We start from the raw sequence: 13,258 nt of genomic DNA, 5'->3' as shown, positions 1-13,258 counted from the left end.
GCATGTGTTCATGGATGTGCATGCACGGATACGTGTAGGTGTGAGTATTTAAGGGAGTACAAGTATATATTCGAATATACAAGTACAAGCACAAGCATATGCAGATGTACCTGTGTATTTCCCCTCTGACAAGAGCAATTTTCTTTTTCCTGAGACAAAGTGGGCATTTCGTTCTTTGGTCCGTTCAGTTCATTTACTTGGAAAGCCCCTCTTGTCCATCACTCCGTGCTCGGCAACACACTGTAGCTGGGCTCCTAATCTAATAATGCCATGTGGTAGAGTGGTCTTTACCATCTTATCTTGATGCATGTTGGTTCCTTGCAGTTAAGAACTTGATTTCTTCCATCTTATTTACTTCAGTGTCTCATAATTGATAGTTGCTCAAAAACTGTTTGCCATATGGATGAGTGAGTTTTGCCCACATCATCCAAAGCACCTTATTTGCTTTATCATCTCTGCTTGAAAACAGGTTAGTAGCTTGTTTGATACAATGTTCTCACAGATGTTGTGAGGCAAGTGCTCTATAAAGCCCCCATGGAAGGAAGATTTATAACTGTTTTTCATTTCTTCTGGTGCTTTAGTGGTTTAGTTAGGGAGGCATATAATAGTGCTTGAAGAAGTGCAAGACACTAGAGAATGATAATGAAAAGTGAGCTTCATCTCAGTTTCTTTTCATGAGCTAGATAAAATAATAATATCTACCTCATAGGTTTGCTAAAAGAAAAATGAAGTGATGCATGCACTCAGTAAAGAAGCAGCACATAATAAGCAAGCAATAATGTAAGAACAATAATAAAAAACCTTGTTTTTTAATGAATACAGAAAGTTTATTCTAGGCAAAAGAACCTGAAGAATTGCTTCTCCAACATCCCTTATAGGTAGAATGACTTTATGGTTCCTTTTGTCCCTGAGTGTGTGCTTTATACCTATTGTTATTACATAGTTATTAATAGTATTCCTTGTTACTCTCAAGAAGTATTCTAGTTTGGAAAATAAATTATGTGGTCATAATTGTCCTTTTTCAAAAACTGTCCTTTTTCATTCCCCCATTTTATTTATTTATTTATTTATTTATTTATTTATTTACCTCTATGGGCCTTTTTTTTTTTTTAAGATTTTATTTATTTATTAGAGACACACAGAGAGACAGAGACAGAGAGGCAAAGACACAGGCAGAGGGAGAAACAGGCCCCATGCAGGGAGCCCGATGTGGGACTCGATACTGGATCTCCAGGATCAGGCCCTGGACCGAAGGTGGCCCTAAACCGCTAAGCCACCAGGGCTGCCCCCCCACCATTATATTTAAAAGCATTATTGAGTCACCTACAAATTATAGACCTGAAAATTCCCTAGAACCCAAGTAAACAAAGTGGCCAAGTATTACTGGTTTTTTATTCTTTCTCTTTAGGAAGAAGATTAACTAAGTTTTAGGTAATTTTATAGGAAAATACATTGCTAAGTTTTAGGAATAATTCTATCTTCTGTTTTTCCTGAAAAAGTAATTTTAGGGAATGTGCATACCTTTTTGTTTTAATGTTAAAAACTACATCTTTTCACTATATGTTTTGCCTGTTAACAAAATAAAAAAATTAGTATTTGTTTTCAGTTTTGATTTTTTTATTTTTCAGGAAAACTAGAAAGCTTAAAAGAGATAAAAAACAAACAAAAATATAGTTAAACAAGAATATAACTACATAAGAAATGTCCACAAACAAGACCTACTCCCCCTCATCTACAAAATGGTACCTAAGATGAGTAGCAGTACAACACAGATATTATTTTTTAAATGGGGCTTGATAATGTATATTTTTAAAAATTTTTAAATTATTTTTCTTGATTTTTTTAAAAAGTAATTTTTCCAAGTTATTTTATTTCTTCAAGATTTTATTTCAAATCTAGCTAATTAACATATGTGTAATATAAGTTTCAGGTGTAGAATTTATTTTTTAAGTTTTTATTTATTTATTTTTAAAAGGATTTTATTTATTTATTCATGAGAAACACACAGAGAGAGAGAGAGAGGTAGAGACACAGGCAGAGGGAGAAGCAGGCTCCATACAGGGAGCCCAACGCAGGATTTGATCCCAGGACTCCAGGATCACACCCTGGACTGAAGGCGGCGCTAAACCGCTGAGCCACCCAGGCATCCCTCAGGTGTAGAATTTAATGATTCATCACTTACATACAATACCCAGTGCTCATTCCAAGTGCCCTCCTTAATACCCATCACCTACTTAATGCCCTCTCAGCCCTCCATCCACCTCTCCTTTGGTAACCCTCAGTTTGTTCTCTATAGAAGAGTTTATTACTTGGTTTCTCTCTTTTTTATTCCCCTATGTTCATCTGTTTGTTTCTTAAATTCCACTGATGAGTGAAATCAAATGGTCTTTCTCTGACTGATTTATTTCAATTAGCATAATACTCTCTAGCTCCATCCATATTGTTGTAAATGGCAAGATTTCATTCTTTTTTATGGCTGAGTAATATTCTATTGTATATATATCCCTCATCTTCTTTATCCATTCATTAGTTGATGAACATTTAATGCAATACTTATCAAGATATTATCAACTTTTTTCACAGAGCTAGAACAAATAATCCTAAGATTTGTATGGAACCACAAAAAACTCCAAATAACCAAAGCGATCTTGAAAAAGAAAAGCAAGAAACAAAATAGATAAATATTGTGGAAGGGAAGGAAAATGAAATAAGACAAAAAATGAGAGGGAGACAAACCATAAGATATTTTTTTTAAGATTTTATTTATTTATTCATGAGAGACACAGAGAGAGAGAGAGAATCAGAGACACAGGCAGAGGGAGAAGCAGGCTCCATGCAAGGAGCCCGACGTGAGATTTGATCCCAGGACTCCAGGATTAAGCCCTGGATAAGAGATTCCTAATGATAAGAAACAATATAGGATACCAATGGGGTTCTAGAGAGGAGGTAGGTGGTAAGATGGGGCAATTAGGTGATGGACATTAAGGAGGGCACTTGATGTTATGAGCACTGGAGTTACATGCAACTGATGAATCACTAAATTCTACCTTTGAAATGAATAATACACTATATGTTAGTTAAATTGAATTTAAATTAAAAAAAATGTAAAAAGGAAACAAAAGTTGGAGGCCATCACAATTCCAGATTTCAAGTTGTATTACAAAGCTGTAGTCAACAAAGGATGCCTAGATGGCTCAGTGGGTTAAGTGTCCAACTCTTGATTTCAGCTCAGATCATGATCAGAGTCTTGAGATCAAGGGTCCTGGATTGAGCCCTGAGTCCGGCTCTGTGCTATGGAGGGGTCTGCTTGTCCCTCTACCCCTCCCCCTCCTTGTGCCCGCTCTTTCTCTCTCTCTCTCTTTCTCTCAAATAAATAAATAAAATCTTAAAAAAAAAAAAGCTGTAGTAAACAAGACAGTATGGTATTGGCACAAAAACAGACACATAGATTAATGGAACAGAATAGAAAACCTAGAAATGGACAATGAATATTTTAAAAAATATTAAACATTTTAAAAAGTTGTAAAGGCATATATTTATGTATTTAATCAATAATGGTCATAAATATTATGTTTTCATGAAACATTTGTATGAAATAGCTCAGAAAATCTAGAAGTCCATGATTATACAAAGAGGAAGACCCTCTCTGAGAAGCAATCCTATCTTTAATCAGAAATACACTGCTTTACAACTTAGTTTGCTTATTAAATTCTTTCCTTATATGCTCCTCCTGTTACTCCCAAGCAGGGATCACCACGTTTGCCCATCTATACCTGCAAAATCTAGCATCAGAAAATGAAAACAAAAACACAGAGTTGAATACATAGATTCTATAGGGACAATCTGATAAAATGTTAATGCCTTCTACTGGGTCATCTGCAATACCTGATCTTCATAAAGCCATATTACTTTTAAAGTTAACAAGTAGGTCAAAGTGCTTATTTCCCATTCTGTTCTATATTTCACACATTTGGAGTAAAATACTGCTAGTGGGTCCAGAGAAGGAAAAATTATACCTATGAAAATTGAGAATGGCCTAAAAGACACACACAAGCTGACAACCCCAGAAAAACCTCCCTTGCTAAGTGGTTGACACTTCTGTAACTAAGCATTTTCCTTACACTGCTTGATTTTTGTTTTTGCTGTAGTTGGTTGTATTACCTGACACCAAATGAATATTTGCTTGGCTAGAAATCATCCTTTTTTTAAAAATGCTGTGTTGTGATGGCCTAATAATCCTTCGCATATTGTCTGAATTAATAAAAATTTTCCTTTTTTACATACACTGAGCTAATGAACATGGTTTCCCCTGTCAGGCATGAAGAATGTTGGTAATTTCAGAGCAACTTTGAACTTTATGGTAGGGTACAATCTGGATGACATCCACATTGGGGAAGGGTAGGAGAGAATTATAAAAAGAAAAGCAGAGAAAAGCCAAAGACAAGCCACTTTGCCATATTGTGTCTCTGGTAGTGGGATATAGTTGAATACACGCCCAATAATCATTTGTCCACCTTCCCAGCTCACAGAAACCTAAGTAACCTGCCAGCTCTAGGAAATAAGTAAGTCAGCGTTTTCCAATCTATGCAATATTACCCAACTGTGAGTCATAAAATTAATTTAGTGGATCAAAACCAATTTAAACTGTGAAGAAAAAATCAAAGTGCTTTTTTCCAGTGTATGGTAAATATAGTTTTACAGAATTTCTGTTTTTATTAAAATATAAACTGTGTGTAAGAGTGTTCATATAAAAGTAACCTTTTTACTGTGGGGTACTTTTAAATCTTTGGATAAAAGCCAGCTAATGGAAACTCTGTCATTGTGGCCTTTGATTTGTCTCTTGAGGGACAATGGTTGTTTCCTCATCACTGATCCTCAAGGGAATGTCCACAAGGTGTTTTTAGAAGAAAAGCTTGTTCCTTTATGGAAAGGGGAGCTGAGAAAAAACACAACTTTTTTAAAACTCATTTTCCTTTCTTATTGGTACGTTATCGCATACCAAATGATGCATACACTGCAACTGTCACTTGAATATTATTTTTATGCTGAAGATGACATCAGTAAGTTACTGCACTATGAAATGGCTTCCTTCCAGCCTTGTCAATTTATGTAATAAATGTCTGAATTATTTAAGCCATTGTTATATTGGTATTCTATAATTTATAGCAAAAATCCAATGGCTGCAAGTCTAAAGGCAGTTGCACTGGAAGCAAAATTTAAATTATTTCTCCACTTTCATTGTCCTTATCTTTTACTATTTGCCCCTCTTTTCCTATGTCTCAGATCTTAGATTCATATTTGAGTTACTTATATTGTGTTTACTATTACTAGATAAATGTTCCCCTTTTAGATCATATTTTTTTGTTTATTTATTTATTTTAATAAATGTGTTGAAGAAAAGTTGCTTATCTCTAATTTGATCTCAAGGCTACTACTCAACTAGATTGATTATAAGATTCTCAGGATCAAGAATATTAATCTCATCAAATCTTAGATATTACTAATCTGTAAATACTGACTTCTTTAAATAGTTTTTTTTAAAAATTTATTCCAAAACCTTATCTGTACTCTATTAAATTATACATATCCTAACCTACTCCATTTTATTTATTCTTACTCTGTAACTTGTGGAATCATGAGCTATGGCTTATAAAACATATTAATTTTCATTGTAAATAGAGTGAAGGTAGAATTTAATTTTAATGAAGCTTGGTGTAACAAACATTCCACTCCAGTGAAATAATGCAAAGCACCAGCTGGAGACCAGCTGTGTCCTATGGTCTAAAATCTTACTATAACCCAATAAAGTAGATGCATTTTTCGATGAACTTTGCAAATCTTCAGATCAGGTCTCTTATATATTCTATATTAGCTAAGAAGCAAAAAAAAAAAAAAAAAAAAAAAAAAAAAAGGAAATCATTGTCTTTGGAGGCTCATTAGCTTCTCTTTGAGGCTGTGCCAAAAATTTGGTTCTCTGTCAACAGATTGAAGTAATGTCTCATTGGACTACTTTGGTCCTAATGCCATTCCTTCCATATAGATAACCAAGGGCACCAGTGATGTTGCAAAAGTCATTGAGAAGACATGACCACCGGTTGACCTGCAAGCTGGACCCAGGCAATCGAAGATTCCCCTGTCCTAGGAATGTGTATTCCACTCGCCTTTCCCATTCCCAGAAGCTGTCCCAAGGATACAACCCGGAGGCTGAAATATGGTGTTGACCTGATTTGGATAGTATATGTGTCTGAACGCAGTTAAAGCCTCTATGTAAACGTTTAAGATTTGCCAGGAAGGTGTGAAGATCTATTTGTCTTGAGATTGCCCAAAACAAAGCCTCATAAGTATGTTTCCTTGCTTTTTAAAGCTTCTACCTACCAATCTGGAATGGTCTACCTCTTTTTTTGGTTTCTCCGTTCTCTTTACATATGGGGGCTACTTCGGATTATACCTAAAGAGCTCCTGAGGGAGTTGTGAACTAACAAATATTTACATCAAATACACTCTTTATTAAATAAAACCATGAAAATATAATTGTATATTATACAAAAGGGCAATTTAAAAAACTTGGGTTTTAGATACTGGAGGTTCATCCTTGATAAAAGTCATGTAATTCAACAGTCCCAAGAGGCAAATAATTTCTATGATAATAAAAGTCCCAGCAGAAAGCTATATAAGTAGTAAAATCATAGGTGATATTATTTAATAAAATGTACAAAAAGGGTGATGTGTTCATATAATATAATATTTGTGTTCAATAGAATAAAATCTTAAATAAGATTTAGGTTAATAATTTAATGCCATAGACTTGTACAAATGTCATAGTTCATGAGTTCTAGGGAAACCAAATATAACTAAATTATTTGCCTCTTATTAATCAGGCTGTGATCCAAAATTATAAATAGATTCCTTTTCTAGGTTTTGCTTTAGGCAAAGCATGGTTTTTATTGATTTATTATTATTATTATTAGATCCTAAAAGCTCCAGTTTTAGACTGTTCAATAAATGGTTGGGTCACATAATTCTATATCTAATCTATGAAGAGGGCATAGAAGGATGTATATAACCTGGTTCGTAAGTTTCTTGCATAAAATATCACAGAATGATAAATATTGTATTGATAAGTATCGTATAGGTACCCATTCTGTAAATACTGTAGGATATTTTTGAGTGGTTTGAACTTAGCTCTAACAAATATGGTATAATCTATTTATATATAGTGTGTTTACATGGAAAAGGAAGATAAGGGTTTTTAGGCAAGATGATGAACAGGAAGTAGGCAATTGCTTAATTGTTAACAGTTTTGTATAATATCAAGATTTAGATCAACTGATATAGATTCATTGTATAAGCAGAATGTTTTATTCTAGAAATTCAATCATTTGTAAATTAAGCAATTATTTCCATCATGCCTATTTTGTACCATGTAGTATAATAATCTCTAAAAACGTAGTGCTTTTCACTGTTATTATGCTTAAAATCCAATAAAAATGCATGCTATGTGAAGTTATATGCATTTGGGACCAAAATCTAAATTCATTATTAAATATATGAACATCAAGCTTCAATTTACCAAAAATTCAAAAGATAATAATAACAATCTTATTGAAAAAATTCAATGAAATGATAAATAAAAGTCTGTGTTCAATGCAAAGATGTTATGATCTATTGTTACCCACTTTTATCAGTGGTCTCAGGAGTTAACACAATGCCTGGTACATAAACTATAATTGCTGAATAAATAGCTGATCAAAGAAATGAGTTAATCATTGATATATAAAAAATCTTTTCAACTATATATCAATGCAGTAATAAACACAGAACAGAAAAAAGGGAACACTTTCTTATTTTGAAATGACAGTTGCTAGTATCAGACTAAGCCTCTTACTGAAATTATATAAAAAAAGCTTTGCGCAGTGGCAGTATCGTAGCCAATGAGGTTTATCCGAGGCGCGATTATTGCTAATTGAAATTATATAAAAATAAATAAATAAATAAATAAATGAAATATAAAATTTTAGCAGTTTGAAGTATTGGAGAGCATCCGAGGGAGATGAGGTTTGAGGAGGCAAGAACTTTGAGAAAACAAAATGTGTAAGTCTGAACCCTACTTTGGTCAATTTTATTTTTTTTTTCTCTTCAGGGCACTTTCTGATTCCCTAAATAGGGAATAAAAAGGTACAATCTAGAGTGTGATGTACTCTCAGCATGCTCTGAGAGAAAAATGGAATTTTAGAAACAGTGCAGGAGAGGTCTGATATAACGGGCAAATGTTCCTTTTTAATAATTGCCAACTCTGGGATCCCTGGGTGGCGCAGGGGTTTGGCGCCTGCCTTTGGCCCAGGGCACGATCCTGGAGACCCAGGATCGAATCCCACATCGGGCTCCCGGTGCATGGAGCCTGCTTCTCCCTCTGCCTGTGTTTCTGCCTCTCTCTCTCTCTCTGTGACTATCATAAATAAATAAAAAATTAAAAAAAATAATTGCCAACTCTGAGTCTTAGGATGCAATGGGTCTTTGATAAGATCAAAAGTAGAACCTATAAAAATATCGTGAAAATCTGGTAACTAGAAATGTATCCATATGTCTACAAAGGAATTAGCAAATAAAGACTCTTGTAACTATTTTAACATGTAGAGAATTTATATGGATATGGATAAGTGAAGACTTAGAGAATTTAGTAGAAACATTGAAATTCTAAAAAGAAAAAAATAGTGATTATAGAAATGAAAAACACAACCTCTAAAATTAAAAATGCACTTGCCAGTACAAGCAATAAATTGAACATTGTAGAAGAAAAGGTCAGTAAACATGCAATCAAATAGAATTTTTTGCAAGCTGGAACTCCAAAAGAAGATTTTAATTTTAAAAGAGTTTCACAGACATGATGGTAATATCAAATGGTTTGCTGCTTGTATAAGTGGAGATCCAGATGGAGAAAAGGAATGTGATGGGAAAGAGATGTTCATGAAATAATAATTGATTTTTTCCTGAATTTGAATGAAAATTTAACTCAACAACAAAAACAATACAATGAAGAAAAATAATTTCAAGTAAAATATAGTCAAGCGAGTAAAATTCAAAGCCTTTTTCTCCCTCTGCCTATGTCTCTGCCTCTCTCTGTGTGTGTCTCATGAGTAAATAAATAAATAAATCTTAAACAAAACCAAAACCAAAACCACTACATTTTAAAGAAACGAATAAAGGAAAGGAGAAACAGAGGGGAAAATGTAAGATAAATAGAACATAAATAGAGAGATGATAGACATAAACTTTGCCATATAAATAATTACATTAAATATAGATATAACAGCCCAATTTAAAAGTAGAGATTCTCAGATTGGACAAGAAAGCAAGGCCCAGCTTTATATTGTTTACAAGAAATAAACTTCATGTATAAACTCAAAGACAGAAGAGAAATAAAAAGATAGTAATTTTTATTTCTTTCACACATAAAGAAAAAAAGACATTTAAGAAAGGGAAAATCAGTAGTAAAAGATCATGCTGGAACCATTTATATGAAAAAATATAACTCAACTCTCTGGTGCTATATACAGGTTGGACTTTGATAAGCTAAAAGTGAATATCATAAATCTTAACATAACCACCAAAATAACAAAATAAATGGTTATGCTTAATAAGATTTCAGAGGAGATACAATTAAATAACAAAATTGTCAAATAATGAAAATTTGGCAAAAAAGAAGTAGAGACACATGGAACAAATAGAAAACAAGTAGCAAGATGATCTCTTTAACTGTATAATATCAATAAATTCATTTAATGTAAATGGTCTGAACAACCCACTTCCTAAAGATATGTTTTCAGACCAAAGAAAGGAGCTAGTAGCTACCAAACAAGCTCCTGGATAAACAAACACAACATAATAGAATGGTAAGCAGAAACAAACATATGTAAAATCATAGAGTTTTTTTTTTATACTATTCTGTGAATAACTGATAGAAGAAGAAAAGAGAAAATCAATAACAATATAGAAAATATGAACAAATATCAACCTACAAGATGACACTGATATTTATGGGACATTCTACCAAACAACAACAGAGTATTATTTTCAAGTACACATGGAATATTTACTTATATATTCTATATTTTTGGTCAAAAACAAGTCTTAAAAATTAAAAAGATATTGATATTATACTGAATTGTGTCTTGACTATAATGGAATTAAATCAGAAATAAAAAAATAGAAAAGTTTCTGAAAAATTCCTGCATGTTTATTCTATATTTATTTTAGCACTCTTCTAAATAACTCAAGCATTAAAAGAGTATTCAAATGAGAAATAAAAGTATTTTGAAATGAATGAATATGAAAGCATAGAATATCCAAATCTGCAGATGGCACTAATATGTTCAGGGAAAGATTTGTAGCGCTAAATGCTTCTGTTATGAAGAACAGCCATGATTTATTTGATGAGCTCAGTTTCCACTTTAGGAAACTAGAAAAATACAAGCAAATAAGGACATGAAGAAAACAAATAATAAAATTCAGAATGGAAATTAGTGAATAAGAACACAGGGTAATGATAGAGTTAATAAATGAAACCAAAAGACCTTTCTTTGACTTCTCAAATTAAGCTAATAAACATCTACAGAGACAGATTATGGAAAAAAATACAGAAAACACAAATAACCAATGTTTGGAATGAGACAGATGACATTACCACTGATTTTATGGATACTAAAAGGAAAATAAGTAAAAGGAAAATATAAAAAATTCATGTCAATAAATTTAAAAGATGAATTGATAAAAGGTATGAATTCATCAAAAGATACAACATACCGAATTCACTCAGGAAGAAACAGCCAATCTAAACAACCCTGCATTTATTAAAACAATTTAAATTTTTTAAAAGCAATGTAACTTTAATTTAAAATATTATCACGAAGAAAACTCCATCAGATGCTCTTGATGAATTCTAGAAAATATTTTGAAATAAGTAATACCAATTTTACACAAATTATTTACAAAAAATTAAAAGGAGAAAATATATTGCAAATTGTTCTATGAAAATAGCATTATTGTGATATCAAAATCAAATAATCACAAAATAATAAATGAACACTGCTGATGAATATCCTTCCTGGATATATATGTAAATATCCTAAGCAAAATTTTAGCTAACCAAACCCAACAATTTATAAAAAGAAAAATTCATTAAAACTAATTAAAGTTTATCCCAGGAATGTGATATTGGTTTAATATCCCCAAATTGGTCATGTGATATAATAAATTAACAAACTAAAAGAGGAAAACAATTTAATAATCTCATTAAATGCAGGAAAATCAAATGACTACACCCAATATCCATTCACTATACGGATTTTAAGAAAAGTAGAAAAATAGGGTACCTTTTGCTTGATATAGGCTTCTTCCAAGAAACCTACAGCTAATATTATATTTAGGATTAAAAGACTAGGGGCGCCTGGATGGCTCAGTTTTAAGCATCTGCCTTCGGCTCAGGTCACGATCCCAGGGTCCCGGGATGGAGCCCCACATTGGGCTCCCCTCTTAGCCAGGACTCTGCTACTCCTTCTCTCCACTGCTCATACTCTGTCTCACTATCTCTCTCTTTCTTTCTCTCTCTCAAACAAATAAATAAAATCTTTAAACAAAAATAAAAGGGTAAAGACTAAATGCTCCTAAATACAGAAACAACAACAACAACAAAAACCGCAAGGCTGTTCATTCCCAACCACATTGTTTTAGAGGTATCAGACAGTACATTCACCCGTCCCCACCAAATTACCTAGATAACCTTCAAATCACCCTGAAAATCTACGAATTCGGCCTGAGATTTAAAGAGAGACCAGCTGGAACGCTACAGTGAGAGGAGTTCGCGCTTCTACCAAGGTAGGAAGACGGGGAAAAAGAAGTAAAGACACAAAAGGCCTCCAGGGGGAGGGGCCCCGCGAGGAGCCGGGCTGAGGCCGGGGCGAGTGTCCCCAGGACAGGAGAGCCCCGTCCCGGAGGAGCAGGAGCTGCACTGACCTTCCCGGGCGGAAAGGGGCTCGCAGGGAGGTGGAGCAGGACCCAGGAGGGCGGGGATGCCCTCGGGCTCCCGGGGACAGTAAAAGGGACCTGCGCCCCGGAGAGTGCGCCGAGCTCCCTAAGGGCTGCAGCGCGCACGGCGGGACCCGGAGCAGCTCGGGGGGCTCGGGGGCGGCTCCGCGGAGGGGGCTGCGGGGCGGGAGCAGCTCGGGGGGCTCGGGGGCGGCTCCGCGGAGGGGGCTGCGGGGGGGAGCAGCTCGGGGGGCTCGGGGGCGGCTCCGCGGAGGGGGCTGCGGGGCGGGAGCAGCTCGGGGGGCTCGGGGGCGCTCGGGGGCGGCTCCTCGGAGGGGGCTGCGGGGCGGGAGCAGCTCGTGGGGGCTCGGGGGCGGCTCCGCGGAGGGGGGGCGGGGCGGGAGCAGCTCGGGGGGCTCGGGGGCGGCTCCGCGGAGGGGGCTGCGGGGGGGAGCAGGTCGGGGGGCTCGGGGGCGGCTCCGCGGAGGGGGCTGCGGGGCGGGAGCGCGAATCCAACAGCGCAGACCGGGAACACAGGGCGCCGGGACACAGCCCAGGATCCGGCCTCCCCCGGGACAGGCAGAGGCCGGGAGGACCCAGGACATCGAGGACGCTCCTGCCCGAGCTGAGCAGATCAGCGGCCCCGCCCCGGAGCCTCCAGGCCCTGCAGACGGAGAGCTCCGTGCTTCCTGCGGGGGCTGACTCCAGGGCTCCAGAGCTGGCCCCGCCACTGCGGTTGTTCCTCCAGGGGCCTCACGGGGTAAACAACCCCCACTGAGCCCTGCACCAGGCGGGGGCACAGCAGCTCCCCCAAGTGCTAACACCTGAAAATCACAACAGGCCCCTCCCCCAGAAGACCAGCTAGACGGACCAGTTCCAGGGGAAGTCAAGGGACTTAAAGTATACAGAATCAGAAGATACTCCCCCGTGTTTTTTCTTTTCTTTCTTTTTTTTTTTGATTTCTGTTTGCTTCCACCACCCTTTTTTCCCTTTCTTTCTCTTTTTTTCTTTTTTTCTTCCTTTTTTCTTTTTTTTTTTCTCTTTCCTTTCCATCTTTCTCTCTCTTTTTCTCCTTTTCCCAATACAACTTGTTTTTGGCCATTCTGCACTGAGCAAAATGACTAGAAGGAAAACCTCACCTCAAAAGAAAGAATCAGAAACAGTCCTCTCTCCCACACAGTTACAAAATCTGGATTACAATTCAATGTCAGAAAGTCAATTCAGAAGCACTATTATA

At 36.2% G+C, this 13,258-nt stretch overlaps 1 pseudogene; it reads left to right on the top strand.

Moving 5' to 3' along the window:
* The first annotated feature begins 7,902 nt into the window (after positions 1 to 7,902).
* Positions 7,903 to 8,034, top strand: LOC140603280 (U4 spliceosomal RNA; annotated as a pseudogene).
* Positions 8,035 to 13,258: the final 5,224 nt, after the last annotated feature.

This window comes from Canis lupus, chromosome 13, assembly GCF_048164855.1.
Source record: "Canis lupus baileyi chromosome 13, mCanLup2.hap1, whole genome shotgun sequence".
In the NCBI taxonomy this organism is placed as follows: domain Eukaryota; kingdom Metazoa; phylum Chordata; class Mammalia; order Carnivora; family Canidae; genus Canis; species Canis lupus.
The sequence above is the reverse complement of the archived record's forward strand: the minus strand, read 5'-3'. Positions and strand labels throughout refer to the sequence as shown.